Source organism: Furipterus horrens, unplaced genomic scaffold (genome assembly GCF_987537825.1).
Source record: "Furipterus horrens unplaced genomic scaffold, mFurHor1.1.pri manual_scaffold_8, whole genome shotgun sequence".
Taxonomy (NCBI): domain Eukaryota; kingdom Metazoa; phylum Chordata; class Mammalia; order Chiroptera; family Furipteridae; genus Furipterus; species Furipterus horrens.
This window is the reverse complement of record NW_028327178.1, coordinates 80,042,432-80,052,552: the sequence shown is the minus strand read 5'-3', so window position 1 is coordinate 80,052,552 and position 10,121 is coordinate 80,042,432. Positions and strand designations below refer to the sequence as shown.

Here is a 10,121-nt window from a genome sequence, read left to right as displayed (position 1 = left end):
CAGTCAGAAGCAATGATGCTTGAGTTTTCCCGCTGCTGGGATTGTGAGCTGCAAGGTCCAGTGAGGAGCCGGGAATGCGCTCCAGGTGTCCCTCCTGACTTTTTAAAATGTGTGACTGCGCTTTCTGCTGGCCTGCCACTGCCACTGCTGCTGCCGCCACCACACTGCATACTCTCTGCCCTGGCTCTGCCCCTCCTGCCTGTCTGAATGAGTATTTCTTCTTTATACCTTTGTTTGCTGGACTTCCATGCAGTTTGATTTTCTGGAACTTCTGGTTTTTTCTAGTTTTGAGGTAGTTGTATTCCTTCTTAGCTGTGGAGGGAGGCGCAGCATGTCTGTCTACGCCTCCATCTTGGCTAGAAGTCTCCTTTTTTTTTACATTTAAAATATACATCTCGTGTTTATTTCAAGGAATACTGAGAAGAATGGCTCTAAACTGATATATTCTTCTCCCAATAGCCAGTTTTCTTAAGGTTGCTATTTATTATCTCTTACTCAATGTTATGACCCACTTCATTAGTTATTAAGTTCTTATATACTCTGCATGTCTTTTAATGCATTAGACAACTGCATTATGTCTTATTCTGAGCAGAGCCACCACAGTATTGCCTTCTATTAAGTTTATGATAAGTTAAATCTTCAACTTGTTTTTATACCAATTCTATCAAGTGAGGTCTCCCTTAATTCAATTCATATCTTACTTGGACATCAATGTAGATATTAATTATAAATATAAGTATATAATATAGATATGTAAATATAATTTTACATTTATAAGTATATTTTGAGCACAATTTCAGACCAAGAATAGAAATCAACTCTAGGTCAGTGGTTCTCAGACAAAGCTCCAGATCCCATTCACCTTTGAGGAACCTGGGCCTCTGTGTTCCACATTAGCTCTTCAGGTGTACTAGATGCTTTCAGATTTTAATTTATTTTTTGTTCATATACACACAAGAATAGAGTTGGGGTGGTGAAGTCAGCATTCAAATCATTTAAGTCTCAGATACACTCACACAGAGACAACCATATTTGCAAAGAAAGATGGTTCATGGACTGAGTTTTCCAAAGAGGGCACCAGTTTCTTATTTCCCCATGACAATAGCTGCCCTGAATAATTTTAATGGTTTTTCCAATTTGAAACAACTAATACTCATGATCATATGAAGGTTTTGAAGCAACTGGCTTATAATTGCTTTTCATAATTAGAAGTTGGAAGATGGGTACAATTTGGACATGGTTTTGTGTTTTTGAAATTTGTGAAATTAAAATTGCCTTAAATGTAAGATATGAGTTCTATTCATATTGATATTCCAGTGCTCATCTTTTTAAAAAAGTATATTTTATTGATTATGTTGTTATAGTAGTTCCAATTTTGTTCCTTTTGCTCCCCTGTGCCCAGTACCCTCCTACCCTCCAGTAATCCCATCCCCCTTAGTTCATGTCTATGGGTTGTACATATAAATTCTTTGACTTCACACTTTTCTATATTATTCTTAACTTCCTCCTGTCTGTTTTGTACTTAACAATTATGTTTCTTAATCCCTGCATCATTTCTCCATTTCTCTCCCTTCCCCCTCCCAGCGATAACCTTCTAAATAATCCCATACCTATGATTCTGTTCCTATTCTGGTTTTCTTAGTTGGATTTTGTTTTTACTTTTTATATTCAGTTGTTGATAGTTGTGAATTTGTTCATAGTTTTGATCTTCTTTTTCTTAAGTAAGACTCTTTGACATTTCATATAACAATAGTTTGGTGATGATGAGCTCCTTTAGCTTTATCTTGTTTGGGAAGCACTTTATCTACCCTTCCATTCTAAATGATAGCTTTGCTGGATAGAGTAATCTTGGTTTTAAGTCCTTGCTTTTCATCACCTTGAATACTTCTTGCCGACCCCTTCTTGCCTGCAAAGTTTCTTTTGAGAAATCAGCTGATAAATCTTATAGGAATCCCGTTGTAGGTAACTCTCTGCTTTTCTCTTGCCGCTTTTAAGATTCTCTCTTTCTCTTTCACTTTTGGCATTCTAATTATGATGTGTCTTGGTGTGGTCCTTTTTGGGTCTAGCTTGTTTGGGACTCTCTGTGCTTCCTGGATTTCTATGTCTATCTCCTTCACCAAATTTGGGGAGTTTTCCTTCATTATTTTCTCACATAAGTTTTCAAATTCTCGCCCTTCTTTTTCTCCTTCTGGCACCCCTACAATTTGGATGTTGGCACATTTAAAGTTGTCCTAGAAGTTCTTAAGCCTTTCCTAATTTTTTAAAATTCTTGTTTCCTCATTCTGTACTGGATGACTGTTTTTTTCTTCCTTATGTTTCAAATCATTGATTTGAACCCCAGTTTTCTTCCCTTCATCATTGGTTTTGTGTGGATTTTCCTTTGTTTCATTTGGTTTGCCTTCACTTCTCCCCTTATGTGCTTGCCATACTTAAGCATATCTGTCAAGCCTCTGAGAATCTTTTTTTTTTTTCAGATTTAATGTGTTTTATTGATTAAAATATTACATTTGTGCCAATTTCCCTTCCCTCTGCTCCCCTCCACCCGGTGGCCCCCCTCCCTCCAGTTGTCCCCCCCTTTTAGATTATGTCCATTAGTTGTGCATACAGTTCCTCCCAACCTCTCTCCGTCTATTCCATTCCCTCCTACCATGATCCCCAGTTCCTATATCATCTCCCTCCCTCTCCCCACTCCCCCTCCCTGTTGACCTCCCCCCAATATGCTTCCCGTACCCACAGTTCCTTTTCCACTCTCGTTGCCTGTTTAGTTTGCCTTTGTTTCATCTCCCTAGCTTCTGTTTTTTAAACCAGTCCCTTTAACATCTCATATAACAGTGGTTTGGATCTAATGAACTCTTTCAGTTTTATTTTGTCCTGGAAACACTTTCTCTGTCCTTCTATTCTGAATGACAATTTCGCTGGATAGAGTATTCGTGGTTGTAGGTTTTGGATTTTCATTACTTTGAATATTTCTTGCCAGTCCCTTCTTGCCTGTAGGGTCTCTCTTGAGAAGTCAGCTGATAGTCTAATTGGGACCCCTTTGTACATAATTCTTTTCTTCTCTCTTGCTGCTTTTAAGATTCTCTCTTTATCTTTAATTTTTGACATTTTGATTATAATGTGTCTTGGAGTGGTTCTCCCTGGGTCCAGCCTCTTGGGAACTCTCATCGCTTCCTGGACCTGCAAGTCTATTCCCTTCCCCAAGTCTGGGAAGTTCTCCTTTATTATATTTTCACTCAATTTTTCAAGTTCTAGTTCATCTTCCTCGCTCTCTGGCAAACCAATGATTCTTATGTTGGGCCTTTTATAGCTGTCCCAGAGGTTTCTGATCCTCTCATTGTTGCTTCTCATTTCCTCTCTCTGCACTGGATGACTGCTTGTTCCTTCTCCATATTCCAGTTTGTTGAAATGAATTCTGGATTTTTTTTCCTCACCATCTGTCTCGTATGTGGTTTTGTTCCTTTCGTTATGAATGTTTTTCGCTTCTTTCTTATCTTTTTCCTGCTCTTTTGTGAATTCTGTAAGCCACCTGATAACAATGGCCCAGAACTGAGCCTCTGACAGGTTTCTTATCTGTTCATCTGTCAGGTTCTCTATCTGTTGCCTGGTGAGCTGTGCTACCGGGATTTCTATAGTTGTCTGCCTCATTTTGACAGATGCGTTTTGTTTTCTTGGGCCGGCTGTAAGGGGCAGTGCCTGTGTACGCGTCACAATTCAGCGACTGGCGCCTGTCTGCGACCTATTTCGCAGCCCTGTGGCGCTTTCTTTGGGGGCGGGGGTCCAAGATGGATTCACACAGTTATTCATCTAGGAGACCGGGATCCGTCCTCCCGCCCCCCTGGGCCTCACTGTTCAAGGCGATGCGGTGGCCGCTCTCCCCAGCGCCGGGGTCGCGCACCGCCAGGGGCTTGACCGCTGCCAGGATTCCTCGCCGCCCCGCCGCTCCAGGTGCGACCGCAAACAGTGCTGCCCTCTTTAACTCTTACCTGCCCAAATGGCACCGCTGGTTTATAACTTCATATGTTGGGCTTCCGTGTAGTTTTATTTTCTGGAATTTCTAGTTATCCTTTGTTTTGAAGTAGTTGTATTCCTCTCTAGTTGTAGAGGGAGACCTAGCGTGTCCGTCTAAGCCTCCATCTTGGCCGGAAGTCCCTCTGAGAATCTTTATCACCAGTGTTTTGAACTCTACATCTGTTAGGTTGGCTATCTTCTCATTTGTTATGTTGGCTATCCCCTCGTCACTTAGTTCTCCCACTGGGACCTTGATTCGTTCCCGTTTTTGGGTCACACTTCTCTGTCTTCTTATCTTGACAGGCTCCTGTGTTTGTTCGCCTCCGTGTCTTAGGTAGAGCTGTCACTCCTCTTATGTTTTAAGGGGTGGAGCCTTAGGTATTCATCAGTAGAGGGCAACCTGTTTCACCACATTCTGGCGCTTCTGTGGGGGATGGATCTGAGAGGGAACAATGCTGCTCGCTCAGCACTCACCCCTTTTCCAGGCACTTCTCCCACTTCTATATGGAACTGGAACCTCTCTAGCTGTTTCCCTGGCTGTTGTTCCCAGATTGGGTGAATCTGTGGATATTCTAGGCCTGTGGGGGCCCTTTAAACAAGCAGACTCTGCTGTGAGACCAGCAGTTTGTTCTTCCACCCCAACCCCCACTGGTTTGCAGTCAAAAACAATGAGGCTTTATTTTCCCCAGCACTGGGATCATGAGCTTTGCAATCTGGTCTGGTGCTGCGAGTGCTCCCCAGGTGTCCCTCCCACTTTTTAAAATGTGTGACTGCACTTTCTGCAGGCCTGCTGCTGCTGCTGCTGCCAGACTGCACTTTCTGCAGGCCTGCTGCTGCTGCTGCTGCTGCTGCTGCTGCCACTGCCACTACACCACATCCTGTCTGCCCTGGCGTCACCCCTCCTACCTGTCTGTATGAGTATTTCTTCTTTATATCTTTGTTTGTTGGGCTTCCATGCAGCTCGATTTTCTGGAACTTCTGGTTGTCTCTAGTTTTGAGGTAGTTGTATTCCTCCTTAGTTGTGGAGGGAGGTGCAGCATGTCTGTCTAGGCCTCTATCTTGGCCAGAAGTCCCTCCAGTGCTAATCTTTTAATGTACATTCATTAACCCTGTGTTCACCATGAATGGGTAACAACATTTACTATATAATAAATGCATGCTATATTTGATTTAAAATTGTATTTTTTATTTTTTGCTAAAGATCAACATTTTCTTTAGTTTTCTTCAAAAATTACTTTCCATGGGGAAGAATTTTAAATTAAATTCAGTGTAGTGATATTGGTTAATAAAGTTACATAGGTTTCAAAAGTATATTTCTATGATACATCATTTATGTATTTCATTGTGTACCCAATATTAAATCTTTGTGCTAAGCAAAATAAGGCAGATAGAAAAAAGTCTTGAAATGTATGACTTTACTTATGATGGATATAAAACTGAAAGCAACAAATGGACAAACAAGAAAAACAAATAAAAACTCATAGACACAGACAACAGTATGATGGTTACCAGAGGGAAGAGGGGTGGGAAGTTACTAAAGGGTAAAGGGGCTCAAATATGATAATAGAAGAATATTTGACTTTGAGAATTTTTTAAAATTTACTTTTTTATTTAAATATAGTGGCATAGAATTTTGTATTGATTATATTAGTTTGAGGTGTACACTAGAGTGACCCAACATTATTACACAATATGATCAACTTACCAAATTCAGTAATCATTTGTCGCCATATAAACTTACCACTAAATTCCCATCCCTCCATTTTGGTAAATCTCACTTTGATCTCTGTTTCTGTGAATCTGTTTTTGTTTTGTTTTTAGATTTCACATGTAAGTGAAACTGTATAGTATTTGTCTTTCTTTGCCTGACTTGTTTCACTTAGCATAATACCTTCTAGATGTATCCATGTTGTCACAAATGGACAGACGTTATTCTTTTTCATTGCTGTGTAATATTCCACAGTGTAACTATACCACTTCTTTATCCAGTTATCTACTGACGAACACCTAGGTAACTTCCATATTTTGACTATTGTAAATAATGCTGCAAAGAAATGAGAACATACATCTTTTAGAATTAGTGTTTCCATTTTAAAAATTTATTTACTTTTATTTATTGATTTGAGAGAGAAAGGAAATGAAAGAGAGAGATTGATTTGTTTCTCCACTTATTTATGCATTCATAGGTTGATTCGTGTATGTGCCCTGATCACGAATTGAACTAGCAACCTTGGCATGTCCAAATAATGCTCTAACCAAATGAGCTACAGAGCCAGGGCCAAGTGTTACTTAAAAAAAAAAATGCAGAAGTTGAATTGCTGGGTCATATAGTATATCTATTCTTAGGTTTTGTTTTTGTTTTTGTTTTTTTTTTGAGGAATCTCCATATTGTCTCCTTAGGGGCTGTCCGGTTTGCAGTCCCACCAACAGTGCATGAGGATTCCCTTTTCTCTATATCCTTGCCAACACATTATTTGTTTAATTTGGATAACAGCCATTCTAACTAATATGAGGTGGTGTCTCATTGTAATTTTGATTTTCATTTCCCCTGATAATTAGTGACATTGAGCATCTTTATATCTGTCTGCTGTCCATTTGTATTTCCTCTTTGGAGAAATGTCTTTTCATGTCCTCTGCCCATTTTTGAATTGGATTGTTAATTTATTATTTTTTTGTTATTGGGTTGTATGAATTTCTTATATATTTTGGATATCAATCCCATATTGGCTATATCATTTATGAACATATTTTCCCAGTCATTAGGTTGCCTTTTTGTTTTGTTGAAGGTTTCCTTCACTTTGCTAAAACTTTTTAGTTTGATACAGTCCTATTTGTTTATATATTTCTATTGTTTCCCTTGATTGAGGAGATGTGTCCATAAAGATACTAGATTAATGTCAATAGTTGGCTTCCTATTTTTTCCTCCAGATGTTTTATGGTTTCAAGCCTTATATTTGGTCTTTAACACTTTTTTAAAAATTTTTATTTGGTATGACTAGATCTTCCAGTACTATGTTCAATAAGAGTAATGAAAATGGACATCGCTGTCTTGTTCCTGATCTTAAGGGAAACACTTTCAGTTTTTGCTTATTGAGTATGATGTTGACTGTGAGTTTGTCATATATGGCCTTTATTATGTTGAGGTATGTTCCCTCTGTTTGTGCTTTGCTGAGAGTTTTTATCAAATGTTTTTTCTGCACCTATTGACATGATCATGTGATTTTTATCCTTCTTTTTGCTTATGTGGTTTGCTACTTTTATTGATTTGTGAATATTGTACCAATCTTGCATCCCCAGAATAAATCCCACTTGGTTATGGGGTATGATCTTTTTAACATATTGCTGAATCTGGTTTGCTAATATTTTGTTAAGGATTTTTGCATCTATGTTCATCAGATATATTTTTCTTTCTTTGTAGTGTCTTTACCTGGTTTTAGAATTAAGGTAATGCTGACCTTGTAAAATGAGCTTGGGAATCTTTCCTCCTCTAGAACTTTTTGGAATAGTTTGAAAGAGATAGGTGTTAGTTCTTATTTGAATGTCTGGTAAAATTTGCCTGTGAAGTCATCTGATCCAGGACTTTTGTTTGCTGGGAATTTTTTGATTACTCCTTCAATTTCCCTGGTTTCAATTGATTTATTCAGATTTTGATTCTTTCTGATTAAAATTTGGAAGACTGTATGCCTCTAGGAATTTATCCATTTTTTCCTGGTTGTCCAAGAGTTTCTGTTTCTTATTTTAAGTGATTTCTTATTAAGACTTATCTAGTACACACAATAAAATGATTGTATATATATCCATCTTTTCCATCAGGCAGTAAACTCCCTGAGGGTAGGGATACTTGTGTTTATTTTGATATTCTCAGCAATTAATCTAGCTGTGGTTGACTGATAGTGTATGTTTGAATGAACAAAAACTGACCTTTCTTTTTGGATTTATTTATCATTTTTCTATTATAGTTTTCCCACTTTTCCCCCCACTACTCCCATACCCCAGCCCACCCTTTCTCCCATAGTCAATCCCCACCCCATTGTCCATGTCCATGGGTCATTTACACTAGTTCCTTGACTAGACCCTTCCCCTACTTATCCTCTTTCTGTCTCTCCCCTTCTCCCCCCCCACCCCCCATATCTGTTTGTCTGCTACTCATTTACATGCTTCTGGTTCAATTTTGCTTGTTTGTTTGTGTTGTTCATTAGTTTCCTGTATTAGGTGATATCATATGGTATTTGTTTTTCATTGCCTGGCTTATTTTGCTCAGCATAATTCTCTCTAGTTCCATCCATGTTGTTCCAAAAGGCAGGAGTTCCTTCTTTCTTTCTGCTGCATAGTATTCCATTGTGTAAGTGTATCAGTTTTTTGATCCACTCATCTACAGATGGGCACTTAGGCTGTTTCCAGCACTTGGCCATTGTAAACAGTGCTGCTATGAACATAGGGGTGCATAGGTTTTTTTGAATTGGTGTTCCAAGATTCTTCAGGTATAATCCTAGCAATGGAATTGCTAGGTCAAAAGGCAGTTCCTTTTATAGATTTTTTTAGGAACTTCCATACTGTTTTCCATAGTGGCTGCACCAGTCTGCATTCCCACCAATAGTGCACTAGGGTTCCCTTTTCTCTGCATCCTTGCCAAGGACTTGTTTGTTGATTTGTTGATGATAGCCATTCTAACTGGTGTGAAGTGGTATCTCATTGTGGTTTTAATTTACATCTTTCTGATGGCCAGTGATGTTGATCATTCTTTCATATGCCTATGGACTCCCTGTATGTCCTCCTTGGAGAAGTGTTTGTTCAGGTCCTTTTGCCTATTTTTTAATTGGGTTGTCAGTCTTCCTGGTGTTGAGATGTATAAGTTCTTTAGATATTTTGGAGATCAATCCCTTATTTGAGGTATCATTGGCAAATATGTTTTTCCACATGGTTGGTTCCTTTTTCATCTTGCTGATGTTTTCTTTTGCTGAGCAGCAACTCCGTAACTTGATGTAGTCCCATTTATTTATTCTTTCCTTTATTTCCCTTGCCTTAGGAGATATATTGGTGAAAATATTGCTATGTGGGATATCTGAAATTTTCCTGCCTATGTTTTTCTCTCAGACTTTTATGGTGTCACGGCTTATATTTAAGTCTCTGATCCATCTTGAGTTTATTCTGGTGTAGAAAAATATGGAACACTTCATGAATTTGCATTTCATACTTGTGCGGGGGCCATGCTAATCTTCTCTGTATTGTTCCAATTTTGGTATCTGTGCTGCCAAAGTGAGCACAACACATTTTTTATTTATTTTTGTTCATGGTATAAGACTGTGATCCAGTTTTATAGGTTTTTAAAAAATTTTTTTTTGTCCAGTTTTTTCAACACCACTCGTTAAAGAGACTTTATATGTCAGTGTATATTTTACCGCCTTTGTTATAGATTAGATGAACTTATAAGCAAGAGTTTACTTCTGGGCTCTCTATTGAGTTCCATTGATCTATGTGTCTGTTTTTTGTGTGTGCAAATAACATACTGTTATTATAATAGCATGTAGTATACTTTGAGATCAGGGAGCACAATACCTCCAACTTCGGTGTTTTTTTTTGTTTTTTTTCCTCAAGATTTCTTTGGCTATTCAGGGTCTTTTGTGGTTCCATATGAATTTTAAGATTATTTTTCCTACTTCTGAGAAAAATGACATTGGTAATTTGTTGGGAATTTTATTGACTCTGTAAATTACTTTGGGTTGTGTGGTCATTTTAACAACATTAATGTTTTATGTCCATGAGCGTAATATATTCTTCCATTTATTTATGTCCTCTTCAATTTCTTTGTTTAATGTCTTACAGTTTTAAGAATAGAGAACTCTCACTTCCTTAGTTAAATTTATTCCCAGGCATTTTATTCTTTAAAAAAAAAAAGTTTTATTGATTATGCTGTTATAGCTGTCCCAATTTCTTTTTCCTCTGCTCCCCTCCACCCAGTGACGCCTCTTCCTCCAGTTGTCCCCCTCCTTAGTCCATGCCCATTGGATGTGCATATAGTTCTTCTCAACATCTTCCTGTCTACCCCATTCCCTCCTACAATGCTTGTTAATTCCTGCATAATCTCCCTCCCTTTCCTCCCTTCCTCTCCCCAC

The 10,121-nt window shown here is 38.4% G+C and overlaps 1 non-coding gene across 1 annotated transcript; it reads right to left on the bottom strand.

Annotated features, from left to right (window-relative positions):
* Positions 1-9,165: 9,165 nt before the first annotated feature.
* On the bottom strand, positions 9,166-9,272 carry LOC150003210 (U6 spliceosomal RNA). The gene has a single exon (XR_016512929.1). It is a non-coding gene; the product is annotated as a U6 spliceosomal RNA (small nuclear RNA).
* Positions 9,273-10,121: the final 849 nt, after the last annotated feature.